A 27,579-nucleotide genomic window follows, 5' to 3' on the forward strand; every position below is an offset into this window, starting at 1 on the left:
AAATATAAATGTATGGGTCAAATTCTATGGAAATGAAAATTTGGAAATCTATGTAATTCTCTGTTTTGGTACATTTAAATATGAGCTACCATACCTATGCTACCATTGCATATCGTTGGGTTTATGTTTAAAAGGTGAATCAAACAATTCAGCATTTTTCGGGAGAAAGGTTTTAAGATTAAAACTCATAGGAAAATTATAATATACATTTTTACATTGCTGAAACTGTAAACTAATGCTAATCACGCCTTTTCATAAGTCTGTTAAAACGTTTAACCTTATAAGTGTTTTTTGTATATTACATATTATCTAGTCTAATGTAGCCTTTTCCGCCCTTTTTACAAGATGTTGTTCCATGAGGTATATTAAATCAGTAATTTGAATTGTATATGAATATAAATAAAATTAGAGTTTTGTCTGTTTATTGCTCAGAATTATATATTTTATTGTTATTTTTATGTTTTTATACATTAACTAGCTGTAACCCGCGGGCTTTGCCCCGTTTAACTTCTTAATTTTCAAGATGATCTCGTTCGCATGGCTCAATCACGTCCTGGTTGAAGTTCGTTTGCTACGCTCACTCACCTTTAGGTTGGAGCTCGTTCGCTACGCTCACTCACCTTTAGGTTGGAGCTCGTTCGCTGCGCTCACTTGCCTTCAGGTTAGCTCGTTCGCTACGCTCACTTGCCTTCAGGATAGCTCGTTCGCTACGCTAACTCGCCTCCAAGTTGGAGTTCGTTCGCTACGCTCACTCACCTTTTGGTTGCAAATTAGCTGTTGTCATAAATGTAAAAGAAATAATAGTGCTGCACCCTGTTGGTAATCCTTGTAACTTTAATGCTATTGAACATCATAGAACAGAAATAAATTGTTTAATTGAAACAGCTGTTAAGATTCATTAATTCCATTTCTCATAAGGTTAACATTGGAAACTCCAGAGCCACTGGGGCGGAGCCGATTGGACGGATCACGAAATTGATGGTGTATAAACCTATTCCATGAAATTCTACACGTATGTACCAAGTTTCGTGGCAATCGGTTCAGCGGTGTCTGATTTTATCACTGCCAAATATATATACAAACATCCTCTTTTATACTTATAGAAGAAGTTGAAACCGGTCTTATCTCAATTTCTGCCCGTATGTCTGTTTGTCACGGCCCAGAAGGCATTTTACGTTGCCTTCTCCTGAAAAACGAGAGTACCTAAGATTCAAATAATTTTAATGTATTCGGTGGGTTGGTCTCTTTATGGGGTTTTTTTTGGTGTCTTTATTTATCAAACTATGGTCTCACTACTTTGTTAAATAACAACAGACGTTCAAAAAATCAATTTTGTGCGAATTTTGTCAAGTTTCCCCCCTACGATGTATTTGGAAAGTACGACATCTAAAAAAAAAACGAACGGCTGTTTGGATCAAGATTATTTTTCCCATCTCCTATTTTATCTGACATGTTTACATTAAATGTTTTTTACAAATACCGCAACCATTCCTGATCACGTTAAGCAAATCCAGGCCAAGTGCGATTAAAAAACGTGTTTTCTTACATAACGGATTTAATTAATCCCAAGTGCAATATTGGTAACCGCAAATGAAATGAAATAACTAGGCATCATCCAGGTCAGGAACCGGATATTCTTTGTGTATCAAATTGTTCTTCAGTTTTGATAACCAGGAAAAGACCGGGAATCATAATTGTATAGGGCTGACAGTAATGACGCCACCCATTGCGTTTGCTCATCATAAACGTTATTGGGACCGTCTTTAAATGCCCTTACCCACTTGTGTACCATTTCGTCACTCACAATGTTCTCGCCATACAGTTCACTAATCTTTCGATGAATTAAAATGGCTTTACACTTCTAGCAGTTAAAAATCTAACTACAGCACACACTTCACAGTCGGCGGCAGTCTTAATTGGCGGTGCCATTTTGAATGCTCTTGAATGCGAAATTTACGGTGCAGGCTTGCCAATAGATGCACATACACAGCGCAAATGTCCAAAATGCCAATCGCAGCACTAGAACGGAGACATTTAAAAACGGAACTTACTTAAAAACATGCCTCGTAGAATAGGCATTAGCTAGGTTTTGATAGGGTTAGTTAGGTTTTAGGTGATTGTAATTACTGTATATAAAGATTATTCAGTGTTAATAAATAGCTATAATAAAATCGCCAAGTTTTAATTGTAAAGAACCTGTCAAGCCTGCAACATTAATAACCACAAGATAGTTGTATTGGGTATCTTTCTTTTAAGAAAACCTTAGTAGGTTAGGGCCTACCTTAGGCTATTTTACTTGATGGGGTAGAACTACACTATCCGTCTCTAACTCTTAACATGTGTCTTCTTTTTCTTTTGGGCCATAACTAAACATAACTATAGGTCTAAGAGGCATTTTTCACCATATTATTATTTATTTATGTGTTAGGGTCATTCCATATCAAATCAACTAGGCTCTCAACCTGACCATCTTGGATTTTGATGAAGTTTTGCATACTAGTAGTATTTTGAGTCTTGAATCCAAATATGTTTTAAAAAATCTATCTTTTATAGTTTTTACGATATAAATATTTAAAAATGGTAAAAATTGGCGTTTTTTACCGTGCGCACAAATCTAAAATATTGTCTAGGTTGAGTTCTTTTGGTCCTATCAAGTTGCACAATGGCTCAAAGAGGATTCAATTGCCTTTAATCTAATACCAAACTCAACCTACTTTGGTAAAAATTAATTTTTTTAGAAAATTTCAAAATATGTTTTTGAAAAAAAAAATTAAGATAGTGTTTTTTGAAAATTACATATGTTAAAGAAAGTAATCTAGTAAGTACACTATAAAAATTTCAAAGTGGGATGAAAATGGGACCAGCAGTTAAAATATCATCAAAATCCAAGATGGTCAGGTTGAAAATAATTTTTTATTGGTTGATTTCATATGGAATGTCCCGTTATGCTTAGTGTCCACAACCTACGAAGCTGGGTAAGAATATTGTCATCTTGAAGTCCATTTAGACTTATCATATAGTCTTGCTTATTATCCAGGCCAGATCCTGGAAAATATGTTCATGCTATCGAAGGAAGTTCTAGTGTCCAAATTCATTTTTAACCTATCAGTGAACTATATCTTTGCTAAGTTCAGTAAGTTAATGCTATTTTAACCTAGGTGTTGAGGCTGAGTAGTGTGTTTAAGATATGCATTGAGTAAGGCTGTGCCAATGAATCGCATTACTTAAGTGATTTTATTCTGTAAGCTATAAAGTTATTTCATTCTAAATTCACTAACTTCTTAATATACCAACAAATTGTAGTACAGTACAGGAATTTCTTATAATTCCAATGCAGGTTGCCGGAACTCAGATCTTCACCAACAGCAGATGATCGACGAAAGATGTAATTTATAAAAGACCTATTATTGTTGTAAACAAATTATTTTGGGACCTTTATGTCAAAAATCGAATGCCTTAAATGTACTGAAATTATGTTCTCTGAGTTCTCTCTCTGGGTTTGCCTGTTCACTGTTTTCTCTTGTTGTTTTGTAAGCAAAAGCTAAACATAACAACTAAACGTACGCTACGATAGCCAAATGAACTACCACGACCACAAGTCCTTCGAAAATCGTAATAACGTTAAATCGAAAACATCCACGAAACGTATTAGAATATAGTTTTATAAGAGCTACACACAAAAATAAATTTGTGGTACCGTCCAAGAATCAGATTTTTTAACCTCGTAATAAAATAGCCTTTTATTTACAAAGATTTGCATGAAGGATCTTAGACCTGACAGGAAGACTTAATAACTTCGTTTCGTCCACTATAGGACGATGCCACCCGTCCCAGTTATTAGCTGTGAGGCAAAAACTAAATTGTTTAATCATAATAAAAAAAACATGTTTGTTTTTAGGTAGGAATTTCTGTAAAGTATATTGTGGTAGAAAAACTAAGTGTTCGTACTTAACCATTGTGGATTTGACATGAAAGAATTCGTGTTTTTGTAGGCTATGTACAAAGTACTTCCTAGAAATACCTAAAATGAGTGATATTATTCTTCCGAGCTGATTATTTTTTATAAAATTTAACGAGCTCGGAGCATACCATAGTGAAAGAAAACTTTTCAAGACCAATTATATCTTTAGCAGGCCCTATAATATTACTAGGCTTTCAATATTTAATTGGCTTTGTATTTTTTCATTGAGCTTAAAACCTTTGTTTGGTCACTTATCTATCAAGTACTATTCATTTTTGTATATGAATCTACAAGCTAATATTTAATATATCAGAAATACCCTCGAACACTATAAACAATAACCTTTAAACTGACTTGGTTGCAATTTGGAGTTATAACTCTGTCAGACTAATTATTTTAAATGTTTTTGAATTTGACCTTTGATAACATACACGATTTTTATTACACTAGGCCTACATACTGGTTCCTCATATCAGATTATCATATATTTGATACCATCATCATATATTTGCTTACCAAATTGATTAAAGTGTCCCAGCAGAAACTCTTTTTAACAGTGGGTTGGAAGTCCTGTAATGAAAATATGATACATTAAGTTTACAAAAATGTTAGCAGTTATTCAAAATTAACCAGTCTCATAAAAAATTAAGATGCATCTTACAAACCTTTTCCTTGTCATGATTATTCACTTACAGTTGTCAGTTGCTTGGTCGGCTAAACACACTGGTTAGTTTATAACATACTAGTTGTTTTCAGTAATATTTTATAACAAGAGTGCGAAGTGAGTCATATAACATATTTGAGACCATGTTTGAAGTGCGAGATTTATCGAGCACTTTAAATGGTCGAGAATATGTATAGACCCACTTTCACTCTTGTTTTGGACATCCTTTTTCGCTACACTACAAAGACTAATTATTTTCTTAAACATTACAGTAGTATTAAAGAAAGTACTCATAGCATATTACAGGTTGTAACACAAATATTAACAAACAGTTAATATTTACTTTTGTTGTACAGTTTTGGTTGTGGAAAATTTAAACAGTTAACAAAACAATAACAAATATTTGTTTGTTTACTTTGGCAAAATAAAAAAAAAGATAGTAAACATTACTTCGCATATTTTTTTTTATCAGAATTTATTTTACAATCTGTTCAAATATGAGAACAATATGTAAAACATATATCAATACAATGTCAGGAAGCAAGCACTTGTTCATCAACAAGTCTTGCCAAAAATTGGATCAGTCATTTAAATATTTACAGAAATCTGTAGCTTAGGTCCAGCACATGCACAACACTTTTTAACCTGGTAATGCACTGGCTATTGTCCAGCAGATTAACAGCAAGACTGTTCGGATGATATTCTAATTTTTCTTGATAATTTTTGCTAAGATCTGTAATTTCTTCTTTCACTGATTTAATTTTGAAGTCATTCCTAATTGTAGTGTTGGATACGAACCAGGGTGCGCCAATAATTCTTCTCAGTGCCTTAGCCTGAAATTGTTCAAGAATTTCGATGTTCGATTTGCTCGAGGTCCCCCAAAGTTGAATTCCGTATGTTCAAATTGGTTTGATCATAACTTTATACAGTAAAATTTTGTTAGCCAAAGATAATTTTGAATTCGTACCTAGTAGCCAATTGAGTTTACAGTACTAAGTTTAAATTCCATTTGCTGTCTCTTGCACCAGATATGAGATTTCCAATTTAATTTTTTGTCAAGAGTTAGACCTAAATATTTTACATAATATATAATAAATATTTTACTTCGCATACTAAACATTATTTTTCCGTAGTAAACAATGTAATGATGAATTTTCGCAGGTGATAAAATGTAACGAAATCAGGCCATTTCACAGTAGTGTAACGAAAGCTATATATCAATATCATTTTTAATAATTTACATAACATTTCACAAAAAAAGGAAAATTTGAGATAAATAAATTAAAAATATACAAAAACTTTTAAGCTCAATACTGTTTTAATAAAGGTTTTCACAAAATAAAGAATACTGACTGACAGACCAGCTAACATTTTCATCTTACTTTTGACATGCTAAAGGAGAATCTCTTTCCATATTATAATTTTCGTAAACATTCTAATGTCTTATAAGCCATATGACGTTGGTTTCGCTGTTATTTAACCATTATTTTTGTTGATAAAAAGCGTGGCATCTTGACATTGCTACATATAATGTTCCATGGTGAAAGCATGACTCTGGCAGTTAAAGACCAACTTTGTCAAGTGCCTATCCATAATGTTTTGTGAAGGTCATGGCAAAATCAATTCGGCATGGGAACTGTCGACGTATTAATTTTAGGAGGACGGCAGGTACTGATCGGCGCGTCAGCGGGTGACGGGCGGCGCTGCGGCAGTCGTGGTGGTTAGGCCCCGGCCTCACGAGGCGGTTTAACCGCGCGAATTTAAGCCGCGCGAAGTTAAGGGGTTCGACAACACATTAAATCAAATGAGAGTGGCCACACGAGGCAAAGTTTAGCCGCATGTACGGTTGAGCTGCGCCATGTCGTCCCCCGACCGTTCGAAGTTGAGCCTCGTTGGAGGGAATGAATGACATACGCAGTCTTATGAGAATGGCCACACGATACGGTTCGACCGCGCGGCAGCCGCACTCATTGTATTTATTCTTCGGACATTTCCCATGTTTTTTTTTAGTTTGTTTTGTGTGTTTGTTACCGGTTACGTGGTGTTCAAACAATGTTTGATACAGACAAGCTTATAGAACTGGTCAAAGACAAGCCATGTTTGTGGGACAAGAAACTGAATGACTACTCAGACAGAAGGTGCCGGGAAAAGGCGTGGGTTTAAATGAAGGGATGGACCCAATGATTTCTGTTAACATTTGGTTCCAGATAACCACACGCTTCTAATGCACATACTAACATAAGTGTTTCGTCCATGACTGTATGGTGTATTTTGTCGTTAACCCACTGCGAAAGTGCTGTTTATAAATAGGGCAATTACGTCATTGCTCAAATTTTTGCCTATTTGATTAATTCTTGATTAAAGTACTCATAAATGAATCACAATAAAAAATCGGCCTATCTTATTACTTTTTCGTAATGATACATGGGACGTGTTAAAAGCAGTAATATTATTATATTTTTGTTTTGGCAGAACAATATTTTATATTTATTTAATCTAAAATGTAAAATGTATTAATAATAGGCCTTATTTATTTAATTAAAGTGAAAACACTATTTTTTGTATCCGCTTTTGATTGTTTTACTTTTTTAGTCATTTTAATTTTGCAAATATGCATTCGAAGAAAATAATAATAGTAAATGAAAAACTAAAAAAAGTTTAGTGGTACAGCGTTCCGCAAACTATCAAAGGAAAAGAGTTTCATTAGATATAGTAAATCTCTCATCGTCACTGGCATAGACAGTAGTTGTTCCCCAGGAAAGTTGTCTTGGTCCTATCTTGTTCAATCTGTATATATCATGTATTTAATCAGTATTGAATTTCGGGATTATGTATTCTTATACCAGCATACTTTGGTTGGGGAAGCATTACAGCATACGAGTAGTGACCATTGAAAGGTTCGTGAATGGTCTAAGGATCATAGGTTAAATCTAAACCCTGAAAAATGTTCTGCTATGCACTTTGTCAACGCAGCAATCTTTGAGCAGCTGGAAAACATAGCATCAAAGTCGCAGTTGATAACTCAGAGCTTTCAATTTCCAAGAGCATTAAGATTCATGGGGTGACAATTGACTCACAGCTGACTTTTTCTAGCCATGTCAAACAGATATCCAAACGTGTTTTTGGAAAATTAAAAGTGTTTAACAGGTTTAGAACATTACTCCCAGCAAACATCAAGTTGAGGTTGGTCAAATCCCTGTTTTCCCCTACTTTTTATTGATGCCTACCTGTTTTTGGTACAGTTTAACACAGGAACAAATCACAATACTTCACAGGCTGCAGAATTGCTCCCTAAGGTTCGTATACAACCTTAAAAAATATTATCATATCACAAGTCACAGTAGTATGTCAAATACAATCTCATTTCGTTTCTTATAGTTATGAGAAGTTGTGTTTAGTTTAAATCCTGACTTGAGTCAATTTGTAAAATAGTTTTATAACTGAAATTCGCTCATGAATAAAGACCTTATTTATTTTATATATTTCTTTATTATTAATTACGATATCATATGATATGATATTATTACATTAAATAAATATCCATATTTAACCAATTTTAACTGAATACGTTTCAATTGAATTAAGTCAAGAACCTCAATGCGTCTGGCGATTAAATTAGGCTATTCATATTCTTTTAGGCTATATCTCAACCACAAAATATATGTTTATCTTAATACCTATAAATACAACTTATAATTGTACTCATATTGTACTATATATTTCTTGTAAAAATGCATTATTAAGCTTGCCAACAACGGGCAATTTTATATAGATTTTAAGTTTAAACCTTTTCCTTTTTTTGCGAAACACAAAGGGACGGCCGGCCGAACGGGCTTAGGGGTGGTGCCGTAGGTAAGTCCGCCACTTCTATGGTAAACTGCAACGTATATTCTGAAGCAATAAGGAAGCCCAGGTGGAAGAACAATGTTTGTTCCAAAAGAGGCGAAATACATAGCACTGTTGTAACTTCTTATATTGTCCATATAATGTTAGTTAAAACTTACAATCAAGTTCCATAAATTAGGATAGGATGGCATTGTAGTGTTTCAAAAAAAGACTTCTATAATAGTAATACAGGGAAGTTTTATCAATTTCACAAATAAACAGTTTGTCATTACAGTAAGCACATTCCTCGTCCTCAGTAAGATTTCATAAGTGGAAAAAGTCTGTTGTGACAGCATCTGTCTGTGCAATATAAAAATTATCACGTGGTTCCATAACATTTCTTTCAATTTTCATGTTTTCTTCTCATACGATCTCTCTTGTTAAGTTGCCACCTCGCAAACACTGGATTGTTTCTTTTGTGTTATTTTACTATAATCCAAATTAAAAATTGAAAACAACACATACAGTAAAAATATCTATGAAAACGTTAAACACACCATATCCACCATATCTGAAATTAAAATACAATCATATAATGAAATTAACTGATATTTACTCCTTAACACTCTGGATGGAATAAACCAATTTTATCAGTCATCGTTGTATTTTGACAGTTAACTGATGAATAAACAGAAAAAGTAAATATTAAAATTACAGAAGAGGAAAGGGGGTTTTTTTATGAAAGAGCTACAGACTACACCTGTAGTCCAATTTTGATGAAACTTGATATGTAGGGACTAATCCCTGATATCTCCAGGCCTTTTTATTTTTTTGTAATTCAGACTCTTAATGTTTGTTTTTCCCATAAAAACACGGAAAATCGGATATTCTCAAAAATGGTCCGAACGATTTTCATAAAATTTAGTATGGTATAGTCCTTTAAATTCTAAACAAAATGGTACAAATACAATTTCTGTAAAAGTTATGGTTCAAAACTATTATAAATGATGTTATTTTCCCATAAAACCCCATATAATAACGATAGGATTTAAGAAACATGGTTTTGATTTAGCTTAGTATGTTATGGTCCTAAAAATTTTGAAAGTTTTTTTTATTTTTTTCTTATTGTCTTTTTATGGGAATTTTCCCATAAAACAACGGCAAAATAGAATTTTATCGAAAACGGCGTGAACGGTTTTCTAAAAGATTTAGTATGTTATAATCCTTTTAATTCCGAACAAAATGGTAGAAATCCCATTTCCGTAAAAATAAGGTTCAAAAGTGTAACTTATGTCATTTTCCTAAAAAAAAACAATAAAATAATAAAAAATCGGATTTTTGAAAAAAAGTAGTATTTATCAAAGTTAATATGTTATGGTCCTTAAAATTAAAAAAAAGTACAACTCCCCATTGCTGTAACAATTACGGTTAAAAAGTTATTGAAACTTTTGTAATTTTTAACCATAAAATGTCATATTTACTCTCACCGCTTACTATGATAAAGGTTGCTGACAAGCTTATGGGAGAAAGTGTGTGTCAGAATGCTGATACCGTTTATTACTTTGATCTTTATTACTTTGACCCGTGTTAAATATCTACTTAAAGATACCCATACTTGCTAGGCGAAATACATAGCACTGTTGTAACTTCTTATATTGTCCATATAATGTTAGTTGAAACTTACAATCAAGTTCCATAAATTAGGATGGCATTGTAGTGTTTCAAAAAAAGACTTCTATAATAGTAATACAGGGAAGTTTTATTAATTTCACAAATAAACAGTTTGTCATTACAGTAAGCACATTCCTCGTCCTCAGTAAGATTTCCTAAGTGAAAAAAGTCTGTTGTGACAGCATCTGTCCGTGCAATATAAAAATTATCACGTACATTTCTTTCAATTTTCATGATTTCTTCTCATACGATCTCTCTTCTTAAGTTGCCACCTCGCAAACACTGGATTGTTTCTTCTGCGTTATTTTATTATAATCCAAATTAAAAATTGAAAACAACACATACAGTAACAATATCTATGAAAACGTTAAACACCCGTATCCACCATATCTGAAAATAAAATACAATCATATAATGAAATAAACTGATATTTAACCCTTAACACTCTGGATGGAATAAACCAATTTCATCAGTCATCGTTGTATTTTGACAGTTAACTGATGAATAAACAGAAAAAGTAAATATTAAAATTACAGAAGAGAAAAGGGGTTTTTTTATGAAAGAGCTACAGACTACACCTGTAGTCCAATTTTGATGAAACTTGATATGTAGGTACTAATCCCTGATATCTCCAGGCCTTTTTTAATTTTTTTTTTAATTTAGACTTTTAATGTTTGTTTTTCCCATAAAACCCCATAAAAACACGGAAAATCGGATTTTCTCAAAAATGGTCCGAACGATTTACATAAAATGTACAATGGCATAGCCCTTTAAATTCTGAACAAAATGGTACAAATACAATTTCTGTAAAAGTTATGGTTCAAAACTATTATAAATGATGTTATTTTCCCATAAAACCCCATATAATAACGATAGGATTTAAGAAACATGGTTTTGATTTAACTTAGTATGTTATGGTCCTAAAAATGTTGAAAGTTTTTTTATTTTTTTATTTTTTAATTTTTTATGGGAATTTTCCCATAAAACAACGGCAAAATATAATTTTCTCGAAAATGGCCTGAACGATTTTCTAAAAGATTTAGTATGTTATAGTCCTTTTAATTCCGAACAAAATGGTAGAAATCCCATTTCCGTAAAAAATAAGGCTCAAAAGTGACTATAACTTATGTCATTTTCCTATAAAAAACAATAAAATAAAAAAAATCGGATTTTTGGAAAAAAGTAGTATTTATAAAAGTTAATATGTTATGGTCCTTAAAATTAAAAAAAAAATAGTACAACTCCCCATTGCTATAACAATTACGGATAAAAAGTTATTGAAACTTTTGTTATTTTTAACCATAAAATATCATATTTACTCTCACCGCTTACTATGATAAAGGTTGCTGACAAGCTTATAAGAGAAAGTATGTGTCAGAATGCTGATACCGTTTATTACTTTGATCTTTAAAAATACATGGAAACTTTAAAATACAAAAGAGTGAAGCACACTAAACTGAGCGTGACACAAATTATTCCATGACTTCTACAGAGAATTCCATTTAATTTGACAATTACACCATAAAAATGGGTTCATAAATAAAATTGTTTTGCTGTACACAAATTCCTTACAGAATAAGAATAATAGATAGTTTTCTTTTATTTTAAATACGGAACAGTTTTCTCTGCAACAGGTGATTCATATTAAGCGGTGTTCGGATTTGAGGTGTTAATGGTTAGTGGCATTTTTTTATGTTGAGAAAAACAGTTAAGCCCTATATTTGGATACTTTTAATGTTCTCACGCTAGTAGAAATTTAAATATTGTTAATTGATTGTTCAAACCATTTGAATAGATTAATAAATGTTTTAATAAGGTACGATCTTTCTTAGAAGAGAAGACAAAAAGAGAGGAGAATATAGTTTAACAACTTTAAAAGAACTAATTAATTGATATACTCCCTGATGTAATACTTTGAAGAACCACTCCAAATGTTATGTTTCCCTACACAAGTTTAATAAAACAATTTGTTTTGTTTGACTAGAGTTTCAATAAACATTTCTGTTTTAGGTCGAGACAAAAAATAATCAAAACAACTGATTAAATTGATTTAAGAAGTAATATAATGCAAAAGAAGAATAAAGAAGACACGAGAAAAAAGAAATTCCCTCAAGTGTATTGTAAAAATATCTAATACGCATTGCAAGATTTGACTATGAAGTGATTCAATGTTGAGTAAAAGAGGTAGCCTATCATGTAGTTACTAGCCACTTAACAAGGCCTACAAAAACAAGTTTTAGTTACATACGAATTTATGACTTTTCTAATTAGTTACTAGCTTATGTGATAAGATTTATAGATATAAAATTGCAAAAGTAGAAATGTTAACTTGCTTCAAAAGATTTTCTCTTAAGTGTCCAATATGTGTGCAAAGTTGTTCAACTCCATCCGCAATGAAGGCTCATATATTGTATCACACGGGAGAGCGTCCCTTTAAATGTTTGGCATGTGGGAAAACTTTTTTCCAAAAACACCATGTAAAAAGACATTTGTTGATCCATTTTGCGATATATCGCTATAAGTGCCCAACATGCAAAAAATCCTTTGCATCAAAATACTATATGAAGAGACACACACTAGTTCATACAGGAATGAGACCTTACAAGTGCTGTACATGTGGAAAATCCTTTAAAGACAAAGGCAATATGAAGATACATTCATTGTTTCATACAGATGAGAGACCTTTTAAGTGCTCTACTTGTGGAAAATCCTTTACATCCAAAGGCGATATAAGGAAACATGTATGGTTTCATACAGATGAGAGACCTTTTAAGTGCTCTACATGTGGAAAATCCTTTACATCCAAAGGCGATATAAGGACACATGTATTGGTTCATACATAAGACAGACCTTACAAGTGCTCTACATGTGAAAAATACTTTAAATCCAAAGGCGATATGGTGAGACATTCATTGGTTCATACAGGAGATAGACCTTACAAGTGTTCTACATGCGAAAAATCCTTTACATCCAAAAGCGATATGGAGAGACATTCATTGGTTTATACAGGAGAGAGACCTTACAAGTGCTCTACATGTGAAAAATACTTTAAATCCAAACGCGATATGGAGAGACATTCATTGGTTCATACAAGAGAGAGACTTTACAAGTGCTCTACATGTGGAAAATCCTATAAAACCAAAACTCATATGATAAAACATTCATTGGTTCATATAGAAGAGAGACCTTACAAGTGCTCTATGTGAAAAATGCTTTAAATCCAAAGGCGATATGGAGAGACATTCATTGGTTCATACAGGAGAGAGACATTACAAGTGCTCTACATGTGGAAAATCCTATAAAACCAAAACTCATATGATAAAACATTCATTGGTTCATATAGAAGAGAGACCTTACAAGTGCTTTACATGTGAAAAATCCTTTAAATCCAAAGGCGATATGGAGAGACATTCATTGGTTCATACAAGAGAGAGACTTTACAAGTGCTCTACATGTGGAAAGTCCTTTCAAACCAAAACTCATATGATAAAACATTCATTGGTTCATATAGAAGAGAGACCTTACAAGTGCTTTACATGTGAAAAATGCTTTAAATCCAAAGGCGATATGGAGAGACATTCATTGGTTCATACAAGAGAGAGACTTTACAAGTGCTCTACATGTGGAAAGTCCTTTCAAACCAAAACTCATATGATAAAACATTCATTGGTTCATATAGAAGAGAGACCTTACAAGTGCTCTATGTGAAAAATGCTTTAAATCCAAAGGCGATATGGAGAGACATTCATTGGTTCATACAGGAGAGAGACCTTACAAGTGCTTTACGTGTGAAAAATCCTTTAAATCCAAAGGCGATATGGAGAGACATTCATTGGTTCATACAAGAGAGAGACTTTACAAGTGCTCTACATGTGGAAAATCCTATAAAACCAAAACTCATATGATAAAACATTCATTGGTTCATATAGAAGAGAGACCTTACAAGTGCTCTATGTGAAAAATGCTTTAAATCCAAAGGCGATATGGAGAGACATTCATTGGTTCATACAGGAGAGAGACCTTACAAGTGCTTTACGTGTGAAAAATCCTTTACATCCAAATGCGATATGGAGATACATTCATTGGTTCATACAGGAGAGTGATCTTACAAGTGCTCAATATGTGAAAAATCCTTTAAATCGAAATGCGATATGAAGACACATTCATTGGTTCATACAGGAGAGAGACCATATAAGTGTTCTACAAGTGAAAAATCCTTTAGATCCAAAGAGGATATAAAGATACATTTATTGGTTCATACAGGAGAGTGATCTTACAATTGCTCTATATGTGAAAAATCCTTTACATCCAAAGGTTATATGAAGAGGCATTCATTGATTCATGCAGGACAGAGACCTTATAAGTGATCTACATTTGGAAAATCCTTTACATCCAAAGGCGATGTGGAGAGACATTAATTTATATTTAATAGTATTACATTCACTTACCATTATGCCCTCCAGCGTATCTATTATTTCAAAATCATTTTTTTCTTCTAAAATAACTTTGTTCCTTCATCACTTTAGTTTAAAAAATATAAATATATACAATACGACTTTCTTCCACGCACAGATGTATTCCTTCTTTGTGGAAGATATATCGCGAATGTAAAAAGCTTTTTTATATTTTTATGTTTATATTAATTTTTATATTATAAAAAAATCTATACAAAATTTTAAACATTTTCGTATGGAACTAACATGATGTAATTTGTAAATATTTTGGCGGAATAAATGCTAGTTTAATTTGACATTAGTTTATACAGGAGAGAGACCTTAAAAGTTTTTTACATGTGGAAAATCCTTTACATCCAAAGGCGATATGAAGAAACATTTACTGTTTCATACACGAGAAAGACCTTTTAATTGTGTTACATAATAGAGGGCCCCTTAATGACTTCAAATAAGTGTCTTTTTTAGATTGTACGCCTATTTTTTTCAATATCCCACTATTTTTTCAATATCCCACTAAACTATTCGCTGTTTTCGTCTGTAATCCAACCAAACCTAATGTAACGCATACTAAAATCTACGCATACTGGTAGAAAGGTATTTTCCTTAAGATGTGAAAAATTCCTCGATAAATTAAATAAGGCTTAAAATAATAAAAAAATAACATGGACCTTATGGTTTGCCATGATGGTGACGAAATAACAAGAAAATATACACGGAAAATTAAACAAATGGAAGCAATTCTAATCACATGTTTTATTTACAGCATGGGGAAAAAATAGAGAAGTCTGTACGGTACACATTACATATTTTTAGTAAAGTTTTCCACCAATGGACGAACTCTAGATTTCATAAATAACGAGCTGTTGGCCCGTCCTACGTACGGGAATCGAGTAATCCATTAAAACTGTATATATTGTGTCTTATACTAATTCTAGCATACTGTAGTTTAAGCAGTTCAAAATTTATAGTAAAGAAAAAGCTGCCAGGATGAATTGAAATCATGTGATCATTGTTATTTTCCAACCTTTCCTCAAATAGTCGAGTAGTAAAATAATTTGCATAAGCTTTCTTTTGAAGATTCGTGAGCTTCGATTCGTATACAGCAATGGTTATACTGTAGAATCTTACTTATTTCCTATAATGAACGAAAAAATCACAGAGTAAATAAACTAACCTCATTGTTCTATAGAATATTTTTTTTATTCAACCAGCTGTTATAAAAAAATTATATTGCACTAAAACAAACTAAATATTTTAAAGACTGTTCAAAAATATAAATTAGAACATCTAGTATTTTACTATGTATATTTAAACTAGCTGTAACCCGCGGGCTTTGCCCCGTTTAACTTCTTAATTTTCAAGATTATCTCGTTCGCATGGCTCAATCACGTCCTGGTTGAAGTTTGTTCGCTACGCTCACTCACCTTTAGGTTGGAGCTCGTTCGCTACGCTCACTCACCTTTAGGTTGGAGCTCGTTCGCTGCGCTCACTTGCCTTCAGGTTAGCTCGTTCGCTACGATAACTCGCCTCCAGGTTGAAGTTCGTTCGCTACGCTCACTCACCTTTTGGTTGCAAATTAGCTGTTGTCATAAATGTAAAAGAAATAATAGTGCTGCACCCTGTTGGTAATTTTTGTAACTTTAATGCTATTGAACATCACAGAACAGAACCAACTTGTTTAATTGAAACAGCTGTTAAGATTCAATAATTTCATTTCTCATAAGGTTAACATGGGAAACTCCAGAGCCACTGGGGCGGAGCCCGAAAGGATTTTTGAAATAAGAATATGCCTATATGTTAATCGGGAATGTGAGCTATCATCATGCCAAATTTCAGCCCAATCCGACCAGTATTTTTCGCGTTCACTTGTCACAAACATACATCCATACATCCATACATCCATACATCCAAACTTTCTCATTTATAATATTAGTAGGATAAACTCTCATCGTCTTATCGAATAAATGAACGTATCAATGATTATAGCATTACACATAGTATAAATTATTAAATTGTAAGTGTGTCATTTCTTTGTCATCCAAGTGCTGAATTTGTGTCAAAAACGCTGAATGTTTACAGCTGCGTTAAGCAAACTATATCATACCAAAAGCTAGTTTAGAATGTTGGCGTCGGCTGCTAGATTTTTTAAAAATTAAAACTTAATTTCTAAAAAACTGGGACCCTAAACTAAAATTATGACTTCGACATTCTCTAGTTCTCAAAGTTATCTTTCTTTTAACACAAAAATCATGAAAATCCGTCAAGTGGTTGATTCAGAATCGTGAAATAAAAAAACCCTGTCACGTTTTAATATTATAGATTGCTAAACCTAACAAAAAGAACTATTATACTAAATAAGTAACCTCCCTGCATAGGAATGGAGTACTGTGTAATATAGGAAATGTTATCTACATACATTGTCGCCTTATTGCATTTTCACTTAAATATTTCCTTAAAAATGTCAGGTCCATCCCCTATTTCAATAACAAGATGTTTAATGAGTACTTAATTTTGCTGCTGCAGGGATGGTATCCTTTACAAGTGCTTATACCCACTATACACTATAGTAGGTAATAATTGTGTGTCCTATTATACAATACTGTTGTTTATTGTCTAGGACTACAGTATACTGTAGGCGAGAGTTAAGAAGTCCCCTGAGCTCTGGCTTCTTCTACAAATTCAGGCGCTTGCTACTCAAAGCTTGCCTCTTAACACGGCAACCAGGGCTCAAACATCTACTGAATATCTGTTAATCGCCACCACTGACAATCGCTACCAACTCAAATTTTGCGACAATCGCTACCAGTGGCCGTGAGTCACCACCCTCACCACTACGTGACGGCATACCTTAACATACTCCCCTCCCTTCACTAACCAAACCACCCTATTGGGAATGACCACTGAAGTAATACCTATAATTCATTCTGTGTAAACGGTTCATAAACGGTTCTGTGTTTACGGTACTATAGTTCATACTACTGTTGTTCGAAACAGAGGTCGACGCTGATTTTTTAATTACCTTTTTAGCTTATTTAGTTTGGTTGTAATGTAACTTAAATTGTACTGCCGCGCCACACCATGCAGATTCTGCCTCCAATCTCACTTTTAATAAAGTTTAGATATTCAAGTCTGGAGGTGTACAGAAATGTTCCTAAACTACTTAGAAAAACACGGAGTACATTTAAATGTTCTTCGTTTTATTCTTTGTATTCATCTAAAAATGAATATTGTTAGCTCTTTTATAAAAATCAACATGACAGTCAGAATATAAAGGAACGTTGTTTTAAGAGTTTTAAAACGTACTTTTTTGACTTACTGTATATCTTTTTTTAATAACACACTAGTTATTATTAATGCAGAATATAATGCCACAAGACAATTTTAATGTTGACCAGTCCATTCCGTTGATGCATTGCAATGAGTTAATCACAAGCTTCTGATCTTTTTGATAGCATAGGCAGGCTAGTGTATAAGTTAAAAAAACCACGTATACTGACTAAAAACAAATAGGGTAAGAATCAATATCAAAAATACATCAATATACATTGTGACGTTAACTTTTGAAATTGACTGTCCTTTGGACTTATCGCTAACTCTACTCTGGATCGGAACTAGCTAATTCTGGTACTATGAAGTAGCCGTGATCATGGTATGACACACCCTCCCCCCCTCATCACAACACCCACGAACCCTCTTTCCATGAACGGGCCGGACTGGTAGCGATTGTCACTGGTAGCGATTGTCACTGGTAGCGAATGTCACTGGTGGCGATTTACAGGACACCATCAGAATGATCAAATTGCATTGGAAACTCAGTTTTTATGGGTTAAAGACTGTTGATTCATAGATAATTGGGATTTAATAGCTTTATAACCTTTTAATTAAGTTAAAGCTTTCTAATTTAACATTAGATAATGCAAATTTCAACCGACTAAAACTTGAGGTTTAAGGGTCTGTGTATGGTAAACTGTATGGTGTTTGAACTTTACTAATAAACCATTACCCCAAAAAGTGGCATTTCTATGATTTTTGCCCTACATATTAGAGTATAATAGACGTACAACAGCGCACCGTGACCTTGCGTAATCTCTTTGTCAGCACATTCTATCAATGTTTGGGAAACAATGACAGAAAGAATAGTACACTACCGCTATGAAATAACATCTTTTTGTTCAAATGAAACTTTTAATAATTAGCTTAAAACAGATTATATACCAAGAGTTTTCTCCAGCTAAAGACATCCCCTCATCTAGATGAATGCTACGATTGTTATTTGAATTTAAAAGATCTTTATTAGGATTTTAACTGTTTTACATCAATTTTGAACTAACCAAAGGATAATGAAGTACCGTTGACACTCATGATAGCCTAAAATAGTAAATATTACACTAATATACACTTTAAAAGTCTACAATCTGTGACTTAAAATAGTCCAACTCGGAGCAAAAAAGTAACTTTATAGTAATTAACCTTGTTTTTATGGTATAGCCTCTGGATCACTGATTTTACAATAAAAGGTTTAAATTACCTGTATCCGTCAAGTGATCCTGGTTTGTAGTTAATTGACTACAGCCGTTTCATGTTGTAAAAACACATCTTCAGGTCAAACGTATATACATTGATTTAATCCATGGAATGGTCGTCAAGGTTTAAAGTTCACAAAAATAACACAAACACGTGTATGTGTTATTTTTGTGAACTTTAAACCTTGACGACCATTCCATGGATTAAATCACAAAAGTTCACAAAAATAACACATACACGTGTATGTGTTATTTTTGTGAACTTTAAACCTTGACGACCATTCCATGGATTAAATCAATGTATATACGTTTGACCTGAAGATGTGTTTTTACAACACGAAACGGCTGTAGTCAATTAACTACAAACCAGGATCACTTGACGGATACAGGTAATTTAAACCTTTTATTGTAATTAACCTTGAAAAGTAAACATATTTAATGGCTGAAATATATGTATTACTGTGACATGTATAGCAATAAACGTAATTATATAGTTTATTTCATCATAATCCTTTCAATAGCTTTATATTTCAGCAATCATCATGATTTTTACAGACGTTATCGGTAAGATTATTGCAAATTAAATTGTGTTTTGTGATTTTTTATGGGATTTTAACATCAAATTAGTTAAACTATACTAGTAAATGATTGGAAAACCACATTTGGAGAGCTTAAAAAAAAACTGTACAGTTTAGCAAAAACTGGAAAAAAATCTATTATGACAAACATAGTTTGAAAAACACTACAGACTTATTCCTTTATTTATTTCTCTATAAAAGTAAATTATGACTTTATTTTTGTATATTTCACTGCTTAAGCACCTATTACATGGAATGTAATGAAGTTTAAGTAATTTAAATGTAGAGTTTTTCGTAAATTTAATGATTACCAGTGGTTGCCACTCTGCAAGTAAAACGATTCAAAACGTAAGAGTCATAGCCTTATCTTGACTTTGTAGTCTTTGGTAACCAATTTAATAAACATTTAATGATGAATTAGACTGTAGAATATAATAAAATTAGGGTTAAAGGCTTGGTATCAAGGGAATAAGCCCATAAATCGACTAAAATTGGGGTTAAAGCCATGGTATCAAGCAAATAAGCCCATAAATCCAGTAAAAACTCACTAAAATCACAAATAAAATAAAAATACCAATCAAACGATTAATAATTAATCAACCAATCTAAATTAACAAATGAACCAAACTTTCTATCCATGGAGTGGATGTGGCATCGACGCTACTACAAGGGGGAGTTGTGGCCTTAGGGGTTGATCGGCTGAATTTACTGTTTATTATTGATTTTATCGATTGATTAGTTTTATGATTAGTGATTACTATTGCCCTACTGCATTTAGATTTTAAATTGGCCTATTTAGGCATGTAATCAGGCTCTTGTGTATCTGTTTGTCTCAAAGAAATCTTAGCTACAAGTATAATTTTTAATAGTGATAATAACCTAAAGGCTTTACTTTAATAATTCACAATGTCTTGTATAGTCAAATATTCAATTCTCTTTAAAATATTTCATAATCCACCGTCGTCTTTAAGATTAAAACACTAGTTGTCATCCAAACACAAAGGAAATACATGACACAAAGGATAAATGACATTATTTATTTATTTATTATAAAATTATTACCCTCTTAACACAAGTAAATTGTCCTAGCAATAACGTTATATCATAAAAAATCGATTATTAAATCATACTGTCCTAAAGTTCTACACAATTCATTTCCACTGATTAACAGTAATAAAGTTGATTGTGAATTTGTTCCGCCTGATCACACCAACCTTTACTTGTCCAGGCATTCGTTTTTACTTTCGTGCAATAAGTTTACATTGTTACACTCCAGTTATATTTTTGGAGGACGTTTTAGCACTTAACAGCCAGGTGAAAAACTAAATTCGTGAAAACAAGATGGTAACACTAGCGGTAAATACACCGCTAGTGAACCTGCACACCGCTGTACACCGTAAGATCAGCTGTTGCTATGTTATTGTTAACGAACTGTTTGCAACCATCACTGAAATATTATTGTTGTAGGAGGTCTAACCTGCACATTGGTGAGTGATCAATACTCATGTTTCAATAAAACTTATACAAATTGAAATTATTTTCTTAAGCATGAGTAACAAAATAGTTTGAAGCTGTTAGGAATATTTCGAATAACCTACTGACAGATATTATCAATTAATATTTGAAAGCATAACATGTTTCCTTCTTAGTGCGTAGGCGAGAAAGTTATAAATGCTGCTAACAATAAATAGTGCTACTTTTATGCCAAATGGTAACCGTAAGGCGCGTATGGTAATTAGTACGTAACGTATCTGTAATGTACTAATAAAAATAGTCCGATGAGCATCATGCGTTTCTCGTAAATGTGACCAAGAAATAATTTATTTATTATACTACTATCACTAATAACAATTACGGACGAGGTTTAGTTAAGTGATCGCGGTGTGGAAATCCACAAACCATTAACGTGTGTGGACAATTTATTAAAGACATAAACTTAAATTTTGTGACAGTGGAAAGGAAGCAATCACTGTTGTTCTTTGGATCCGGACGAGTTAAAACAAATGGTCAAAGACTTGGACTGTTAAACAAGCTCTAGGCAGTCCTGTCAAGGAATTCCTTGCTTGTGAGAGGAGCTGTTATCAGAAACTGGGAAAAAGCATTATAGCCGCTCGGGATCTAACTAGTGGCTCAGTGTTGACTCAAGAATATATTAAAATCAAGGTGTTCGAACCTTCTGGTTTGAGTTGAAAACATTTGAGTTCTCTTCTCGGGGAAACTTTGAACAAAGATGTAAAAAAATGAATCAATCCTACTTGACAAAGTCAGTGAATGTTTTTAATATGTTAAAAGGAAAATTGTAAGTGCCAAAGAATCAGTATTATTGTACTTCCTTGTTTGTGTTGTTATAAAAATCCAAATTTTGAACATGTATGTGTCAAAGATAATTTGTTTTAGAATCGTGTTTATACCAATGTAACACCAAAGATTGGTTATCTTTTCTGTCTTATAGAAAAGTCTTGTTATGCTTGTGTGTATATTATCTATATATTTTGCAAACCTTGTGAAACTTAAATGTTGTATTATTATTTTTTTATTTTCCCTATACATTATTAAAGAGACTCCCACCGCATACCCATGTTGAAAATCTAATGGGAGAAAGTATGCGTCAGATGCAGTTTTTTTAGTTTTAATTTGTCAATTTTATATTGTATCACAGAATATGCTAAATATTTGTATATGCATATATGTTTCGCCTTCACATCATAGGATCATAGGATGCTAATCTCTAGTCCGGGATTGTTGTTCACACAAAATAGGCGTAGAGGTTGCGGCATTATCACATTGTTAAAATTCATAGGCGATTAACATGATTTGAACATGAAACTTCGAAAACAGAAGTCCTTCCCTCTACAACTAGACCAGCTCACTCCCCAATATGTGAAATACTAAAGAAACGGTAAATAACCTTGGATCAAGCAGAAGGGTTTTGACAGTCGCGAGGTTTTATTAGGAAGAGGGATGTCAAATTATGTTTATATTTATCTTTGAGAAAAATGCAGCTCTTGAGGATTGTTTGATTAATGAACTTAAAGTTTAATTGTGATATACACTGACACTTCTAGATTGGAATCTTTGGAGCAAATTAATCTATCGTCTCATTGTAACTGACACTAGAATAGCACAAATTCATCCGGATCGGATAACGTAATAAGATGATGCTGCATTGTGCTTATCATGTATTAAAATATATATCCGTTATAGAAAATGTGTATCAGCATCTAATATTAAATGATATTTATACACGTCGGTCATCTTTGATTCAAAATGTTCGTGTTATATAGTCATTAGGTACTCTAATAATAGTATATTTTATTTCTTACTTTATATACTTTAAATACTTTATTGACATTTATTTATATTTCGAATGGGAAGATCTTTCCTTATTAGTGGTATTCGGAATTTTATTAGTTTCGTTTCGTATTGAACACCTAATGTTTCCAACTTTTAGAACATAAATCTAACATTTTAAGTCAAAGTAAAAGAACTACCGGTACGTCGTTTGGCTGGTAAAAATAAATCCCCATTAAGGATGTAAGGCTTAAGGACATTCCAAATTACAGTTGCAGAAATTCCTTTTTACAAGTACAGTAACCACTCGTTAATTAATCCTGAATAATTAGGGACCGATTAACTTTTTACGTTTTGAGGCCCCCAAAATCACCATTCGTTCAAATTCATGTAGTATATATATCTTATATGTGTCTATCCGATTTTGATGAAATATGGTACACACGTTTAAACCATACGTTTAATCGAACGAGTTCGCGAACCAGGGTGACCCGACCATGAGATCGTGTGTTATAGGGTAAAAATGGGGGGTTTCCATTTTTGGCTACGTCCAAATTCACCAACATTTTTGGGGTCGTTTCTAATGTCCAAATTCACCAACTTTCTACCTGGAGCAGGTACGATATTTCTCCCGGCGGGCGGGGAAGGAATTCCGAATAGTTTGCCCTCGCCTGCTCCGTCTCGTCTCGGCGAGAGTGTACTGCTTAGCCCTAATAGTACTGTTTAAGCTGTGATTGTTTCAGGCAGCTTTAGGTTAGGTTAGGTTAGGTTAGGTTAGGTTAGGTTAGGTTAAGTTAGGTTAGGTTAGGTTACAGTACACTCTCGCTGAGACGAGACGGAGCAGGCGATGGCAAACTATTCGGAGGGAATTCCTTCCCCGCCCGCTGGGAGAAATATCGTACCTGCTAAAGGTAGAAGGTTGGTGAATTTGGACATTAGAAACGACCCCAAAAATGTTGGTGAATTTGGACCTGGCCCCATTTTTCACCTTCAAAACATTAACTTTGCAATTTCTTTCCGAACCATTTTGATTTTGAAGAGCTCAAAAAGAATAACAATTTGGTGTAATGAAGCGTTATAGTATACGCTAAATGGCAGCGGAGAAAAGTTTAAACAATATATTTAAATATATATTATATTATATTATATTAATATTTAAATTCCCCATGTTCTTCTTATGGAGAATAAGTAAACTTTTGCAGTTTTATAGTTTATGGATATATTTTATTTACATTTGGCAATTTTGTTTGGTAAAATTTAGCAAATTTTTTTATTTCATACCATGCTATCAATATTTCACTAAAAACACACTTTATCACCACCCCTGTAGCAGAATACCTGACTAGGCCTACTCATCAAACTTGATGTTAATTCATGATGTTAATTAAGTTTGATGAGTAGGCCTAGTCAGGTATTCCGCTAAGGGGAATAGGGGATGGTGATAAAGTGTGTTTTTTACACACGCTTAACTCAAAACACTAGCAAATGAATCATAAGTGTTTGAAATAAATGGGAAGAAATAAGGTAAGAGAAGGTGAGGCACCTAAAAACAAAATTAATGTTTTAGAAGTATAGGATACTTGTTTTAGGCGATAACGGCTAAAACTTTCTTTCAAGAGCGCACAATACTCAATAACCAATGAAGACGATGCCCATTCTTTAAAAGCTTTCAATCTGTTTAATTTTTAACTGTTGGTAACCATTAAGAATAGATGGGATTCTTCCAAAGCTCTATAGCCCTTCAGTACTGTTTTACACTGTTTCCAAAAGTTCAACAGAGGTTGGAGAGGTTTAGTGAGTTATTATTTGTAAAGTGAATGTTTAGCTCAAGGTTTGTGTAAAAGATTGCACTCTATTCACTGAGAAAATTTAAAAGAACAGTAATTTATGTTTCAAACAACATATTGAACCAATTTTCATAAACGGTTTAGCCAATATTATTTCCGAAGATAAATATTTTACTTAATATCTATGAATACAAAGAGGCCACTAACCTCAATGTGCATGTTAGTCACCATAATATTGATTTTATTCCACACACGTTAATGGTTTGTGGATTTCCACCCGCGATCACTTAACTGAACCTCGTCCGTAATAGTTATTGGCGATAGTAATCTAATAAATTAATTAGAACCTAACTGGTCACATTTGATAGAAACGCATGATGCTCATCGGAATATTTTTATTAGTAAATTACAGATACTTGAAGTACTAATTTTAATACACGTCTTACGGTTAACATTTTACATCACAGCAGCGATATTTATTACTTACAGTATTTATAACTTCCTCGCCTACGCACTTAGAAGAAAACATGTTATGCCTTCACATTTTAAATGATAATACATGTCTAACAACTCTTTTATTACTAAAATTATCTCCTAGAAAATCAGTTCAATTAGCATAAGTTTTATTGAAATATAAGTATTTATTTTTATCACTCACTGAAGTACAGATTAGGCCTCCTAAAACAATGATCTTCAGTGGATGATGTATTAAGTTATAACAATTTTGTTGACAAGAACAGAGCAACAGCTGATCTACAAGTATTTACAGCTAGTGTTACCAACTTTTTTCACGAATTTCGTTTTTCACCTGGCTGTTAAGTGCTAAAACGTCCTCCAAAAATATAACTGGAGTGTGACAAAGTAAACTGATTGCACGAAAGTAAAAACGAATGCGTAGACAAGTAAATGTTAGTGTGATCAGGCGGAAAAATTCAGAATAAGCTGTTTTACTTTAATCAGTGGAAATGAATTGTTTAGTTAACTTCTAAACAAGTTATGTTTATTCAGGACAGTACGATTTAATAATACAATTGTTTATGATATAACGTTATTGCCAGGACCAATTACTTGTGGCAAGAGACAATAATTTCATCACACTTGTAACAGACACTAACAGGTAAGAGTAAGAGTGGTTAATGTCCAAAGCAGTTGCAATACATCAACAGACAAACAATGAATGCTTTCATACGTCGCCAAACCTGGCTATAACTGGATAATTTACGGCCAATACAATATATCTCTGCAAGTGTTACAGTATTTATAACTGGCATAATATAGGGATGTTGTTTATACAGGGTGTCGCGGAACTCTCTACCAATATTTTAGAGCATTGTTCCTGAATAAGAAACGTATGATCTAAATATCATATTTAAATTGTCCGGAGTCCTTGGTCACTCACACAGCCGCCACTTAGTTTTTTCACTTTGTTTTCTAAAAAGTGATGAAATATACGAAATTGAAACTTTGCAAAAACATTTATGACAACTAGACAAAGCTACAAAAAATTATGACAATTTTCAAGTTAATAAAACAAAATGGTTGTCGTTTAAAACTTTTGTAAATTCAACAATTTTTTTGTTATTTAAGTTACAAAAATTTAAATAGTCGCCATTTTGTTTTATGAATTTGTAAAACTGTCATAATTGTTTGTAGCATTGCCTAGTTGTCATAAATTTTTGTGCAAAGTTTCATTTTCGTATTGTGGCTGTGTGAGTAACTAAGGACTCCCGGACAATTTAAATATAATATTTAGAAGTTTCTTACTCAGAAAAATCCTAAAATGTTTGCAGAGAGTTCCAGGACACCCTGTAGATTCGAGTTTATTGTCAATGCTGGACAACAATTTCATAATATCTATACTTATTTTATACGCAAGCAGGTTGTTTTTTATTTTTATTATTTATGTCCCATCTTTACATCCTAGGACGTTCTAGCTTATGTTCTAGTTAAGGAAAACATAATTAAACTGAAAATGTAAATTTTCCATGCTATTTATATTAATGGGAAAGAAGTATTTGGCTAATTTATGTATTTCATACGGTACTGACCTATTAATTTTTCACTGAAACAGACTTTACTACCGCCCTGTAGCGGTCAACCTAGGTAAACCACTAATTAAATAGGGAATTAATCGACATGTTTAAGGAAATATTTTATCCCAAATTTAGTTTGGCGAATTGAAATCAGGCTGCAGGTTTGCTGCCACGGGTATATTGTATATTAGTGTTGTTTATTTCTTTGATAGAATAATAAATCGAACAGAGTTTTCAAATAGAACTATTTTGATCCATATTACTGATCCTCTTATCCTGTAAACTTCCTGAAGTTTCAACGACGTCAACTCAGTTTACCCAACCACATTATTGGAGATCTAATAACACGTGGTTTGAGTCTAACTCCTAGGAAAACTTGATTTGAGTATCCACACATTGAACGCCAACTTACTTAGACTAAAATGTTTTAAAAAATTATTTTACAAATGATCAAATATAAGAGCACTTGAGATAACATTTACCAATGTCACCTTCATAAAATATTTTGCGAATCTTATTTTATTTTTTAAAACTGACCTAGAAATACAAATAAAGATGAGAATTGCTTGCAAGACGTTAGCAGCCATTTTAGCAAAGAAAAGATTTATTTACTCAGTACATTTGGATAAGGGTATGTAAGAATGTACGTACATTCATAAAGTTATGAGCGAATGAGCTGATTATGCTATGTTGTTGGTACCAACATCACCGAATTTCACGAAGACTCAATTTTCTAGCAGAATTACTTCGTGTCAGTGCTACCTCCAGCTCGGTGATATTAAAACGTGCGTG

The 27,579-nt window shown here is 32.9% G+C and overlaps 1 protein-coding gene across 2 annotated transcripts in view; it reads left to right on the forward strand.

Annotated features, from left to right (window-relative positions):
- The window catches only part of LOC128990730 (zinc finger protein 85-like), a 75,132-nt gene extending 62,858 nt beyond the window's left edge, over nt 1-12,274 (forward strand). For both annotated transcript variants that reach the window (XR_008490560.1, XR_008490562.1), the window contains one exon: nt 12,132-12,274. The gene's annotated coding sequence lies outside the window, so the exon portion shown is untranslated. The remainder of the gene's footprint in view (nt 1-12,131) is intronic.
- The last annotated feature ends 15,305 nt before the right edge of the window (nt 12,275-27,579 follow it).

Source organism: Macrosteles quadrilineatus, unplaced genomic scaffold (genome assembly GCF_028750875.1).
Source record: "Macrosteles quadrilineatus isolate MER2022 unplaced genomic scaffold, UCM_ALF_1.0 Scaffold_1__1_contigs__length_201487025, whole genome shotgun sequence".
Classification (NCBI taxonomy): domain Eukaryota; kingdom Metazoa; phylum Arthropoda; class Insecta; order Hemiptera; family Cicadellidae; genus Macrosteles; species Macrosteles quadrilineatus.